Source organism: Cydia fagiglandana, chromosome 23 (genome assembly GCF_963556715.1).
Source record: "Cydia fagiglandana chromosome 23, ilCydFagi1.1, whole genome shotgun sequence".
NCBI classification, from domain to species: domain Eukaryota; kingdom Metazoa; phylum Arthropoda; class Insecta; order Lepidoptera; family Tortricidae; genus Cydia; species Cydia fagiglandana.
Window position 1 is genome coordinate 10,435,494 of NC_085954.1, and position 15,619 is coordinate 10,451,112.

Consider the following 15,619-nt stretch of genomic DNA (forward strand, 5'->3'; position numbering starts at 1 on the left):
TCCCTTATAATAAGAGTCGCTTTTCGGAATTAGGTATCCGACACTTTGGACATTAGGATTATTAGTATTTATTAGGAACTACCCTTGGCATAAATGATGCCAGATCTGGCATATTTTCACTCGCTTTGGCACCAAAATCCTCCATTTAGCATCTGGCATATTTTTTAGGATAATTTAGTCTAAGCCAAGTTTGCACCAACTTGGCAGCAACAATATGCGCCATCGCCTTATGTGGTTCATATTTTCATATGAATTTTGACTTTTGTGGACGGATGGACGTCAACGGACTATATAAAGTTGGTCAAGCAGATCTTGTCAGTAGAAAAAGTCGGTAAATTTGGAAAAAGTATGTGTTTTAAGTGTCTAAATTCAAGTGATATTTTAGCATTTTTTCAGCATAGGTGTTTCAAAAATCTTTGGCATAATTTTGGCATAATCTAGACATTAGTCTAGCATTTTTTCAAAATCCGAGTTGGCAACACTGACCCGAATAGTTACAACTTACAAATAGTACATTACGATATACAAGTGCGAAAAATAGGAAATTCGAAACGAGTGGCGATGCCAAAACGGGCGCTAGGGTGGCCTAAAACGGTACTTCTGCCTTAATGTTGTTTTATTGGACATTAGTTGGGTCAATTATAATATATGGTATCTCAAGAAATATATATCACTACACCTTATAAAAAGTCCCCCGCCGCGTCTGTCTGTCTGTATGTTCGCGATAAACTCAAAAACTACTGAACGGATTTTCATGCGGTTTTCACCTATCAATAGAGTGACTCTTGAGGAAGGTTTAAGTGTATTTGTTAACCCGTACGATGCCAGGGCAGGGCCCATTTCTCAAAAGCTTGTAACTTGTAATACAAGTGGATGTCACTTTTTGACAGCTTTTGTTAGAAAGGTACTTCCACTTGTATTACAAGATACAAGCTTTTGAGAAACGGGCCCCAGGTCGCTAGTGTAATATAAGCAGAGCTCGGCAGGGGTGAGCCATTTTGACATCACTTATGTCAAGTGTAGATATTAATATAGATACACCTTAGAATTTTTTTTTAAATTAATACTTTATTAATTATAATTAAACTAAAATGACAAAGTCTTATGTACAAATAAACTTTAATAGTAGCATATGGATGGATATACATATTATTTGAAGAGGTTTACTAAAAAAGCTTACTATAAAATTCATTTGTTTTAATGGCGACGTAAAGATCGTAGCGGAAAGGTAGCCTAAATAAAATTATTTCTTTAGTTATTAAATTACACCACATATACCATCGAATGACAAGGCATGTCCATGTTGTGCAAACTCTGAAAACAGCTCACCCCCGCCGAGCTTTGAATATAAGTCAACTCACTTTATATTTTTTGTTTATAGCCCCTTCATCTGTTGCACACAGTAGTAGTTAGTTCCGGGACTGACCATGCACAGCTTTTTCGACTGCTTGTATCCATCACCCTGTGAAATTAATAAATAAATTCAATCATTCAATTTTTTTTTGTTATGAATGGGCTTACTCATGGCCACAGACTAGCCAAGGCGTAGACGTGGCCTACGATGGAGCGAGCTCCAAACAAATTTCAAACAAAGCAAAATCACACTATAGGTTCAAGTTTCACTGGCTACCAAATATTGGACTGTTTTACTTGAACGGCCGGACCTTCGGAGGCAAAATCTGCTACTACGAGTATTTGCAGACGACATACAAATCCTAATAGGTACAGTCAGCAGCAGAAGTTACTAAGCGGGCGAGGTGTTCAAAGTGATCTTATTAAATTGTTAAGGGAATAAGAGCGTGTCAAGGTAATTCTGAACACCTCGCCCGCTTAGCAACTTCTGCTGCTGACTGTACGGCTTTCTCTGACTCTGAACCAAAGGTATCCTCTGGCAGAAAAATGTTTTGTGTTGCAGCTGCATGTGGGCCCTGTCCGAATAGCTAGTTGATATCGAACAGAGATGAGGGTAGCAAAGAGTTAATCTCGTGGCTAGGGTATTCGATTGTCTTAGTGTGATCCAAGGAACAATCGTGCCAAGCGGCATCAAGTGACAAAAATGCCAGTTTTAATCATATACAGGAACACGAATATGTACTATTATTAACCTTTTCGCCGCCACGTCAATGAAGAAATAAAGTGTCATCAATGCCATGTAAAAAATTGCATGTAAACAAGCCTGACCAAAATCAGGACTCGATATGAAGTCGTGGCGTGTGAGGCACGAAATGTACTGACTTTATATCAAGGCAATGGCGGCGAAAAAAATCATTAAATGTACGATTCCCACCGACCGATTCAATGTGCCTAAGATAGATTATGTAAGGCAGAAGCGACGGAGTCGCGTCCGTGAGGAGATGACCGGCCTGCGGCCGTACAAATGTGATAAGCCGGGTTCTCACCAAGCGCACGCGCTCGCGAGGCAGCCTCAGATGTGTGCGCGCCGCCTCCGCACGTTCGGTGGGAATCGTACTAAAGTGGTTCTTACGTTCAACGTCAATGGAGCTGGTGGTGTCAAAGATTCTTCCTGAAGAATAAAAAAGAAAGATTCTGCACACGTCTTCGTATGAGTGAGTTTGTGCTTCATATGAACTGTCGTAGGGACTATAATTCGACGCGATATGCGATCAAGTGTAATGTGCTTTAAGGTCCCGTATTAGGTTCGTGTTGGTCTCTCCCTCTCATTGAGCGTAAGCGCGAGCGAGATAAATGTGCGTGCTGGGGGCCGCAACTATCCTGCTACTGTTATAATAGGTAGTTTTAACCTAAGTTTTAACAAAACAATAGTTATCGATGAGTTCCCTCAAAAACAAAATTGCACATTTTTAGAAGCAAATTACAAATTTTATATTTTTAGCTTTAGTACATAAAAAAAAGTGCTTTTTAGACCTATGTTCGTCCTTTTTTTCTAGTAAAAAAATCAGGATTCTAATCGATGAAGTCAATAGAGAAAATCGTCAAGATTGTTAATTACATTTTTTATACCGTATTGTGATCGATTTTTACGATTTTTCAAAAACTCTGAATCTACGGTATGTTAATAAAAAACGGCTCTTACGTCTAATGTCGGCCCGGACGGTCCGTTTTGTGTAACTTCCTTTAAAGTTTCCTGTAGGAGAAATTAACTGACTGAGACTGACTAACTGACTAAGATTACCAAACATGACATAACATGACATTACGAGATACGAGCTTTTTATAGTAACTGCCAACAAGCGTTGACAGTTATGGTAACATTCCATTGCTAACCACAGCTGCACTACCGGTACTGAACGCGTCGTTGTCATTGTCAATTTCCATAGTAAAATTGACAGTAAAGCTGACAGTCCATTTCCAACGACAGCTGCATTACCTACTGTTCATTTTACTATGGAAATTGACAATGAAGCGGTTAGAAATGGAATATTACCATAATGCAGCTGCGTTTAGAAATGGAATGTTACCATTACTTTGTAAAGCTCGTATCTTGTAACTTATGTGTTGTGGGCCCATTGCATTTCCAAACGAAATTTATCTAAATATACTTATTACTCTTCTTATAGTTCGTTTTTTTAGCATTAGAAAGAACTTGCAAGAAGGTAAGCGATCTTGATATGTCTTTTAATTGAAAAACGCTTTTTAATAATCAAAAACTATTACTTATGAAAGCAGAAGAATATAAATGATTGTATTAGATTCGTAATTGTTACATATTTGCCGTCACTTATTTTTAAAATGTGTTTTTCAATTAAAAGACACATCAAGATTGTTTACCTTATTTCTAATGCTAAAAAAAACGAACTATAGGTCATATGTGTTGAAATATTTATTATATTCGCCCGTATTGAATTTACACTCTACCTTGTGTAAAACTATTTCGAATATTCTTGTGTAATATTTTTTACCTGGGATGCTACATAAGCCAGCTAAAAATGAAATTATATACGTTATACAACAACATTTTTTGAAAACGGTGATCGTAAAATGAAAACCCATAGTTACAAACAGCAACATTCCCAACTAAATTGTACATCGATGGACCTTATTACAAAAGGCATAAGGTCTACCGATGTACAATTAACAGTGTGGGCTATGGTACAGTCGCCACCAGATATATCGGAGCGGCCAAGGTGCTCACAAATATCTGAACACGCCTCTATTGTCGTTAGAGCGCGTGTTCAGATATTGTGAACACCTTGGCCGCTCCGATATATCTGATGGCGACTGTACAGCCGGTTGAAGTCTAATTTATTTAAGTATTAGTAAACAAAATAGTTAATTAGTCATTATGTAGAAGTACAAACCATCTGTAACAAAATTATTTTATTAGTAGGTATAGTTTACAGCTACAATATTATAATAAAAAAATATATATTTAGTTTTATTTTAAGATTTATTGTAAGTACCTGAAAAGCCTCGTCTTTTTGCTTATTTGGAACCTGAAATAGTGTGATAATGCTTTACAGAAATATAACGTATGTGTACCTTGCTGAATAAACCGTTGAAGGCATTTTTTTTAATACAACCTCTAAGGAGATCTAAATGAGGTTGAAAGTATATGAAGATGTGTATGTATGTGGTCGAAGTTTCGGGGGAGGGTAGGTAAGGTGCCATCGCCATGAGTACGCAGTTCGCTCAGCACAGAGCTCGAAAATCGAAGTTCGTAAATTACGGCCATTTTTCTCTGTCACTCTTATTACGCCTTCATTGGAGTAAAAGAGAAAGATCCCCGCAGTTTGCGAATTTTGATTTTCGCGGTACCCCCTCTGAGCGGACGGCAGTGCGTCCCCGGGATCATTGTATCTTTTATATTAAATTTTATTTTTAGTTAGTTTAACTAAATAAAGTAATCGATTATTTCGATTTGTGCAAACATAGTAAACACAATAGCCTAACTATACCTGCATGCTTAACTTTTTCACCGGCGCAGACAACTATAGACAAAAAAAACGGAAATAACAAAACAACGTATTTTTTTTCATTACACAGTTTGCTGACAAGGTATCTGATAAAAAAACAACGTGAGGTAACTACTGAGTGAAAAGTTACAAATCAAATCCAAATGAGTGCTATTAAATATTTATCATTCTTTGTCACTTCAAAGACAAGTCAACCAGCTAACATTATAATCATAATCAGCATTAAATTACTTTGCCACTCTTACGGATAAAATGCAACATTCTCATCCCTTATCAACTCATCATCAAGTTTTTGATGAATAAAAAGAGTCTTTACGAGGTTTGGTTGTGAAAAAATATTAAATTTATTGTTATGTTCATCGATGCTGTACCTATTTTAAATTCAAATTAAAAATTATTGTTTGAAGCTAAACTACTCATGATAACTACTTATAATAATATGTTGTACATGTTGTAGGTAAGTAGGTATCACTTATAATGAATTTTATTTTGAGAAGGGTGTAAACTACATTTATTATTTAAATTAACATTTGTGAAGAAATTTATACCTACCGTCTGTGCGAACTAAAATAAAAACGTATTTTTACTGAAGCTTTTAATAAATTGTTTATACGACAACGGTTTCACTCACTTGAATTTTTAGTCGCTATTGGCGACATGTAACACTTTTAATAACTAATTAATATTCGATCTTTTAATTTTCGATCTAAACTAAAAACATTCGGATTAAAACTCGGATTCGGACTTAAATAAGTTTAACTTATCGTGCCATAAATTATAAATTACTTAAAAAATAAGTCAATTTGTTACGAACCGAACGAATTTTATTGTTGAAATAGTTGAAAATGTTCTCTTGTTTTGCGATATTCGCCTGAAAACAAAGTTATTGTTTGTTAACGGTTTTTCACTTTATTAAAATAAACAATGAGCCCGCTTATTAACTCTATTAGGATTATTTTAAAACGAGAATCATGCATTAAGACAATTGAGCATCAAGGAGGCTTGAACTTACTTGGCTAATTGTGTTTTCATATTAATATCGTAAAATCTTTGTGCAATAATGTACACGTCTCCAAAAATGTGATAAGGGCAAACACTTCTAGATAAAATTACGATTATTGTTTTTTTTAAATAATTGTTTTTTTTATGTAATAGTCAGCAAAAGAGCAGACGAGCCGCCTGATGGGAAGCGGTCATCGTCGCCCATGGACATAAGCAACTCCACAGGAGCCACTTAAGCGTTGCCGACCCTTGAGAACCCTAAATACCCGCTTCTTGAAGAATCCCATGTCGTAGCGCAAAGGAAATACCCCAGGAGGCAAGTCATTCCACATTCTACACGTTCGTGTTACAAATAAGTGTTCGATTTAAAAAAAAAAATTGGTCTTAAAAGACTCAAAAAGGTACTCATCTCAGGCATTGAATACTTACGTGGTCGTACTGTAATGCATAATAATTATAATAAAAAAGAATTAATTTAAATCATTATCAAATAGCAAGTTTTCGTACATCATCATTATCATAATATTATAGGGTACCAACCGTTTGTCCATTGACCTAAGGAAAATAAAGAATATACATAAATTATATCTGGCTATGAATATGATAAAATATATGCTATATAAATAGATGATAATTATTATGCTATATTCTATAGCTAGGCATGCTAAAAATAAGAGCTTGCTATATTTATATTGAAAAACATACCGGATTGTATCCATTATTTTCCTCTGCGTTTTTTCCTTTTTAAAAGATAGAAATGAGACCGTACCCTTGTTCGTTTTACAAATGAAATAAGGGACCTTCCCGAGCATGATTGAAATAAAATAATATCTTACCCCCCCGCCGTTACCGGGTCCATAATAATTATTCTGAAAATCAAAAAGTAAATTGTACCACGAAATAATAAATAAAACATTTTTAAATGTCCGATCAGGTTCAAACGAGATTGACTTTAATTGCTGTTCTTGTATGCTTTTTTAAAGTTTACAAAATACCTAGTGACATTCTGTGACACAAGAAAGTAGTGTGAAATCACTATATGCATGCTAAATGAACCATCCAGTGGCGTGCAGTGCATACAAAAAAAGGTAGGCACTAGGGTAGGCAGTCCATACAAAATGACCAAAAAAAAAGTTGCCGATTTTTATAGTTTGCGTTACATTCCTTCAAGAATGACTCTTCTAGAGCCCGATTTAAGTCTTATCTCCACTGCACGCCACTGGAACCATCATTATTAGGTAGTATTTGCTTTCCAAATACCTTGGTTAAAACTACTAGTTTTCTCCGTCAAAATTAGTTTTCACAAAGTGCTTATCAATCAATCATTTCTTTATTTGCAAAAAATACAGTAACAAAAGTACATTCATAAAAAATCTAAATCAGTTAAAACTAGTATAACATTTTAACTCTAATATATTGTTATTGTAATACAGTGGAACCTCGATAGCACGAAACTAAAAGGAAATAGTTACTTTTTATTGTAAGTTCAGAATAACTTACTATAATAGTTAATTTTAATTTAAATAAATTAACAAATACTAAAGTACAAAGGAAATGCCAATAAGTTCGTGGTTTGTCGCAAAGTGTTTGTCGTATAGAGGGCATGAACTTAGGGAGGTTCTTATGAGTTTTTATTCTTCTTAAAGACTTAATTCGAGATACAGAGGTAAAATGATTTAAAAATTCTTGTTAGAGAGGTATTTTCTGCAAGTTACAGAGGCTTGTTGATAAATGAGTACGAGGTACAGAGATGATAGGTATAAGAATACGTCTGTTTTTTCGAGTTATAGACATCGGACTTCAGTTTTCGAGTTATGGATGTTACATTTGGACTCAATAGCCGTGAAGGGAATCGTTGGTTACTTTGCCTTAATTAAGTTGAATATTTCATGTTATGGAGGTTTTGGGCTGAGAATAGCATTTTATTTCGTCTTATCGATGTTTGAGTTAGCGAGGTACCACTGTATTGTGCAAAGATTTAAATTTATTACGATGTTAATCTGTTCGCGGTGGTTGTAGTCAGAAGGATTCTGAAAAAAAAAGGTTTAAAGGTCAAAGGTGTGAGCTTCAGGAGAACTGGGCTTGGTTACGAACCATTGACCAAGAGTGTCAAAAAAATCTTAAGTTTCTCAAACAGTCCTATTATGTCCAGTTTTACTGGCTCAAATAGTCAATAAATACCTAAGGACCGTGACTAGAAAGAAATCGTTAACATAGAAATTGATAAAATAAAAACCGGGCAAGTGCGAGTCGGACTCGCGCACGAAGGGTTCCGTACCATAAAGCAAAAAAAAAACGGAAAAAAATGCAAAAAGAAAACGGTCACCCATCCAAGTACTGACCACGCCCGACGTTGCTTAACTTTGGTCAAAAATCACGTTTGCTGTATGGGAGCCCCACTTAAATCTTTATTTTATTCTGCTTTTAGTATTTGTTGTTATAGCGGCAACAGAAATACATCATCTGTGAAAATTTCAACTGTCTAGCTATCACGGTTCGTCAGATACAGCCTGGTGACAGACAGACGGACGGACGGACGGACGGACGGACGGACGGACGGATGGACGGACGGACGGACAGCGAAGTCTTAGTAATATGGTCCCGTTTTACCCTTTGGTTACGGAACCCTAAAAAAAGGAATAATCTCTGCTATAAATAACCGGACAATGAAACTGTTTTTTATTACCAAATCAATCTGTAATATTAAAAGAAAACCAAATCAATATCACGAAGAAATTGTCTTAGTAAAATATTTTTGTCTCTGTTTTGGCTGACATGATTCTTTCTGTAAGTGACAATTTAAAATATGAATGCTTGCTCTATTTTTCGCTTAAAACATAGGACATCCTAGTTCAGGCACTAACACCAGTTTATATTTCATATGATGTACTGATAAGTTATGTTTGACATTAGGTAACTAGTGACGCAACCCATCACTTTAAAAATCATAATAATATATTCAGGAAAAATCCTACCCCAATAAGAAGACCCTGTAAATAAAAACAAAATAGTAAATTACAAAAAAAAATTATACAATAAAATGAAGTTTACTTATTTTACATAGGTATTGTGGATATGTTAAATGTGCCGATGTCTATCCGTTTTGCATTACTGCTTTAAGGATGAGTCACATACTACAGACATTCAAACAGACAGGCTGATGTAGAAACATATGCATTAATAATCTCTACTAGGAGGTCTAGGACATATAATAGTTTTATTAATCATCATCATCATTCCAGATGAAATCGTGGGCTAAAGCTAGTATTCTTATAAAAGTGATTTAGAAAAATACTTTACGCACCAACTAAAAAAAATAAACGATTAGATTAATTACAGTATAATGTACTATATTCACCCACTACATTATTGCATGTTAATATATGTTATATATTTTTATTTTATCTATAAAGATAAACAAATTCAGTTTTATTTTGACATTTAAGAGAAACACCTTTTGACGTGACATGACAGACAGTGTTAAACATCTTGACAAGTAGTGATTATTTTAAAAATTTATTATATTTTTTTTGTTCGGTAAATGAAAACAGAAAAATGATATACAAAGGTTCCTTAATTACAGTTAAAAGTTAATTGTTTTAATGTAATGTTAATGTTAATACATTAATGTAATGTTAATGTTAATACATTAATGCAATGTTAATACGGATATTTAAAGAGATAATATCTCTTAAAATATCCGTGACTAATTTGTTAGCACCTTATAATAATATACCGGGTGTGGTCTGTAATGTAATAGGAGCAATAAACTGTATTGCATTTGAAAAACGCATTTAATTGATGGCAAGACCGAAGTGATCCCATAGGTGTTCCGTGAACAAAGTTTTGCACGGAACACTAAATAGTTATTTGTACAACAAGAGATCAAAGTTTGATATTTCTTCGAGTGCTTATTTTGAGTCCCGTGCAAGCGAAAGATTGTATAATAATTTAGAATCTTGAGCGTAGTAAGGGATTCAAAAGCGCACGAGATGTAAATAACTTTAATCTCGTGTAGTACACAAAATTTTTCACCCTAAGCAGTGAGAACATACCTAGAGGGACAGAGATAATAGAACCCAAGTATATCGAACTTGTATTAGACCGCGCATGTTGAAATGACATTTGACTATAAAGGTCACTTGAATGACATTTTGTCTCACTCAGTGAGCAAATTGCTTACTGTTTTTAAGAAGCAAAGTACCCTTGTTCGAGCTGCTGAGGTGAAAAATATATGCTTATTGTAGCAGGATGCTTTTCTAGAAGAGATTGATGGTAGGTTGGTAGGTAGGTTGAGTTGAAATGGCAATAGGATGAGTAGGTAGCCGCTGCGGTTTTAGAAACCAAAGAAAATAATCCCATAAAGTACCTATGCATTTTTACGCATAATACGCTACCTTCTTTTTTGCCTGTAAATCATATATAAATAAATTAAGGCAATATTATTTTTTAAACATAATAGGTATAAAAAAGCAAAATACATTAAAGAGGGTGTTCTTAGGGTTCTGTAGCCAAAACGTCAAAACTGGAATCCTTATAATTTCGTCAAGTCCGTCTGTCTGTCCGTATGTCAAGTCAAAACGCACATTAAAAAAACCACCACTAGGATATTGTTTTTACAGGCTGGTATTTTTATGTGGCCAATTATACTTTCCTTTTATTTATGAAATTACTAAAGTAATAAATACCTACGGACTATCATTTGCAACAGTGCATACCCACTTAATGAATCAATAAAGTGGGAATGCACTTTTGCGACAGGGTGTACGTAATTCTAAACAGTAGAAAACAAAACACTAACCGATCTGAGCTTGTTATAATTAAAAGTATTAGTTTGATGATCAATGTGACCCTGCAAATAAAAGTGTTTCTTAATTTATTGTTATAATAATTTATTCTTAATAGTATTAATAATCTCTCGTTGTTCCCTGGAATGGGTACAAAAAATTGCACTTTACCCACTAGAAAAAATAATGTAAGATAATGGTACCTAATCATAATCATAATCGTTTATTGCAACCATGGTACCTATTACAAGATGTTCTTTTATTTTAGTCAGTATATGCATGGACCCTACTATGGCGTGGCAACATTTTAAAACCATTAAGTATTTTTTGTACTTACATTATTGTACTGAAAAGAAAACGCATTGTTTTCATTTTGTATAACCATTTGACTGGACAGTTTTATAAGGCTTTATTATGTTTTATGTTAAACTTAGGTAATATATTGTCGGAAATCTAAAAAAAAAGTCATTTATTGTCGTAACAAAACTACAATACAATACAAATAGCAATACTTAACTTCTATATTTAAAATCAATCATAAATACAGGGGTACAGGGGTCTTGGCCCCGAGTATACTTTCATACCCTTTGAGGTTGAGACCCATAGCAGGCCTATGGAACTCTCCGCGCGAGCTCGGATTTATACCTACGAATCTGCTCCCGTTCACGGTAGAAAAGCAAGCCAGTTGGTTGCCACGCACGCACGTCACCGCGCGCCGCACTGACAATTTTTCCTACCTAGTATTGAATTTATTTAATTAAACATGTAATGTTTATTATGTATGACAAATGTATAGTTTTAGATAACAAATTTTTAATTTATTTTGGTAAATGTTTATTTTAACGACAGTAAGTTAACTTTACACCGGAAAGTGCCTACTCATTTTTGCTCTGGTTAATTGATAATTAATTACCTGTATTCATGGTGTTTCTATTATTATTCTTTATTGTGTAACATTAATCTCTATCTAGTTTTAAATTACACGAAGTTTTAAAACGAATTTTTGCTGGGATTATTGCGAGGTTTATAAAACGGCGTAAACACTGCGGTTACTGCAGGGACATATGACCTTTTAAAATGACTATTTCGCAAACACTAACGCATAATCGGAATATTAGGTAGAATTTAAGATTTAGCTTTCCTTTTATTTCACTCCGCCGTTTAAGTAGGTATTTATTTATCATTTCTAAGCGTCAGCAACCCTAGCGTCGTGCCGGTGCGCGCGGTGCGGGGAGCGGCGTGTTGAAGGTCACTCTATTGTATTTTCGTGTAGGTATCAAAACGGTAGGTATTTGCGTTTTGTTTGAGAGATAAGTATCTGTTCGTAAGAACTATTATATAATCTGTGCCCGTGGTATGTGGGGTCTTAATGCTCTACAGCTTTTTAAAGAGTTATCAAAAAGACTAGTCGACTTCACTGGCGACCGAAGAGCTGGCAGTTTTCTCGCGCAATTTACATATTAGCATCGCAATACAGCAGGGAAATGCTGCCAGCATCCTCGGCACCATTTCAAAGGGCCCACATTTGCTAGATGTAGTTTAGTTTTTTGTTTTATATATATAAGTTCGTTTTTAATATCACAAATGTATCGTTATTCCTTTAATAAAAGCTGATAAATAAATATTTTCAATAAAGAAATATGAAATTGATTCGAAGGGTCTTTCTGAAAGTAAAGATTTAATTTAGGTACCTGCGGTCCATTGACGACTGTCTTGGGACCCTGAAAATGTGGAAAATGATTAAAAAACGAGTCTTCTGATAAAGAAGTAGTCTAATATATTAAAGGGCCAAAAGTAGATAACAATATTTAATAATGTCGTTTACCACTTTCTAGGAATATTTTTTACTTACATATCGGCAACTTTGATAAGAGTGAATAAATAAATTGATAGATTGGTTTTCGGCCCTGTGGTTGCCTCTTGTTTTACCTCTTAGGTACTTACTCGTATTTTGTGAGACTACGGAACACGGAACGAAAAAGATACCATACAAACATTTGTGGTCAAGAATCTACTGTAAGTAGGTACATACCGAAGGTACTCTATCGTGCTGAAAATTTAGAGGATAAATTTTATTGTAGGGAATTTTACAACGTTAATTTTGAGAACCTTTTTGCACGGTTGAGTTCACAAACATCTACTCAAGCCAATGTTCCGTAAATATATTTACATGCCCTCTAAGACGATGATAATAAGGTCGTGTATACAAGGTATCCCAAGAAGTAGTGATATACTGAAGCTGGGAGGTAGAGGACCTAGAGGGCCATCTGAATCATGCCCCCATGTATGTTCCGCGATTTTTCGTTTTTTTTTTTATTCCATTCAAAGATCTAACGATAGTAAATGAATTGGCCTATTTATCAGTTGTAGCACACAAAAATCAACCGTCTACCGCAATAATTCACGTCACCATAAATAAAAATCTCATCGTAATCGGCGATAGGTGAAAAATAAAAAAAAATCATAACTCCGAAAATACGAAATATCGCGGAACAAACACGGGGGTGATTCAGATAGCCCTCTATACCGTAAAACGTAATTCAAGACCAAAAAAAGTGAGACAATGTTGCCATTGCAATAATTTGTTTGTAAAATTGTAAATTCCTTTTGATAAATAATCACGCTAAGATAATTTATTCATTAGTAATTTTACTCCTACTATTTAAAAAAGTACTTTTATTTATTTATTTGTACATAAATACAAGATGCGCTAGTAAAAAAGTGGCAACATTTCTTACTTTTTTTGGTCTTGAATTACGTTTTGCAGTATAGGTCCTCTACCTCCCAGCTTCAGTAATATCACTACTTCCTGGGACACCCTGTATATATTTTTGAAACGTTGACTTGTAAAAATGTTTGTGAACTCGTCTGTACCAAAATCAGTAAAAATGTCTGTCCATCTGCTAGAGACGTTTTTGATTTCAGTGACTATTCAGCGTAAGATAGAAACCCCAGCTTTTACTGACATTGGTATCTACAAAACAAAGACGCCCAGCTTTTACTGACATTGGTATCTACAGAACAAAGACGCCCAGCTTTTACTGACATTGGTATCTACAGAACAAAGACGCCCAGCTTTTACTGACATTGGTGTCTACAGAACAAAGACGCCCATCTTTTATTGACATTGGTATCTACAGAACAAAGACGCCCAGCTGTTACTGACATTGGTGTCTACAGAACGAAGACGCCCAGCTTTTACTGACATTGGTATCTACAGAACAAAGACGCCCAGCTTTTACTGACATTGGTATCTACAGAACAAAGACGCCCAGCTTTTACTGACATTGGTGTCTACAGAACAAAGACGCCCAGCTGTTACTGACATTGATGTCTACAGAACAAAGACGCCCAGCTGTTACTGACATTGGTATCTACAGAACAAAGACGCCCAGCTTTTACTGACATTGGTATCTACCGAACAAAGACGCCCAGCTGTTTCTGACATTGGTATCTACAGAACAAAGACGCCCAGCTTTTACTGACATTGGTATCTACAGAACAAAGACGCCCCAGTTTTTACTGACATTGGTAAGTATCTACAGAATAAGCTCCCTGGCAGCAATGTTTACCTCTAATATTTTAATAAACATGTGATTAACTAGGTAAACAAATAATCGTCTATTATTTATTGCTAAATATGTACTTAATCTAGGTAAGTAAGTATCTAGAAAATAAAAACTTCGTGACTAAAACCCGTTTACATTTTGTACAAGAGAATAAAAGAGTAATAATATAAAATTAGTAAACTCACCACGTCATTCGTTACATCTTTCTATAATAAAATAAAAACATAATGTGTAAATTAAGCAGTTAGTCAAAAATTAAGATATGTCATATCAATTTTGGTATAAATTAATTATTAAAAATAGTTATTACGACATTCTCGTACCGTCTAGAAAACAAAGTAAACTAAATGATTATGTTTAAACAAGTTGCTACGCTACCAATCTTTTATTCTGTTACATCAAAACCTAACGTGATCTATTTGCGTCGGGAACAGCGACATCTTTCAGGTAATTTTAACAACAAAAAAATGTATTGCATATCGGCTCGTTATTTTTCATAGTTTATTTTACAAAAAAAATATTAATATTTTTATAATATATAAGAATACGAACACACACAAAACATACTTCTAAAAGTGCCCTTGGGCGGCATAGCAATAATTTTTAATTTTCGCGGCGTGCAGCGGGCAGCCGCGAGAGGGTGTTTTTCATATTAAAAATGGCGGCGCGCCGCATGAGCGGTTGTCGGAGAGCGTCAATTTCAAGGCATCTTGCCACACGAGGGGAAGGTGGAATTTTGTTTCAATTTATCATCATTCGCTTTTTTGCATTAAATTTGGAAAGTTGGAAATCATTTTAGTACCTTCATTTGGTCATAAATGCGTATAATCCGAGTTGGCTTTTTATCTCAGGAGGAATGGATATATTTTTAGCAGTGGAAGATACATTTTACCTTGGATTAACAAAACCACTCGACGTAGAAGAAACCCACCATCAATTACAACGTCACTTCCAGCAAGGTTGTTGTGGATCAGACACTGGTGAAAAAAGTTTCGGATTTTACCACGATTGTGCAAAAAAAAAAAGAAAATTCAGTGGCGGCCATTTTTTACAATCTTTGCCTACGGTACTTTCGAATCCTCAGATGTCAATTTTTATCATAATTAGAGCAAATTTTGCGTCGAACGTACCGTTTTTGACCTACAAGCAAAATACTGAAAAAGAACAAAAATGTTTTCCACAACTCCTGGAATGGAGCAAATTCGGATTACACTAAATTAGAACCAAATGAAGATAAAAATCTAATTTTACTAGCCTAATATACTCATGGAATTTGGACAAGAGGAACGCAAAAAAGGTATAATTGGGTAGGTAAAGTTTTTTGAAGATAGGCAAATGATATTTTTTTCCGATAGTATTCATTATA

The 15,619-nt window shown here is 34.8% G+C and overlaps 2 long non-coding RNA genes across 2 annotated transcripts; both read right to left on the reverse strand.

Annotated features, from left to right (window-relative positions):
* Positions 1–1,360: 1,360 nt before the first annotated feature.
* Positions 1,361–3,903, reverse strand: LOC134675982 (uncharacterized). Its single transcript, XR_010099851.1, has 4 exons — positions 3,882–3,903; positions 3,056–3,106; positions 2,486–2,524; positions 1,361–1,462 (listed from the first exon to the last, which is right to left on the reverse strand). It is a non-coding gene; the product is annotated as an uncharacterized LOC134675982 (long non-coding RNA).
* A 474-nt stretch (positions 3,904–4,377) lies between these two features.
* LOC134675784 (uncharacterized) lies at positions 4,378–5,814 on the reverse strand. Its single transcript, XR_010099791.1, has 3 exons — positions 5,710–5,814; positions 4,878–4,910; positions 4,378–4,415 (listed from the first exon to the last, which is right to left on the reverse strand). It is a non-coding gene; the product is annotated as an uncharacterized LOC134675784 (long non-coding RNA).
* Between the last annotated feature and the right edge of the window lie 9,805 nt (positions 5,815–15,619).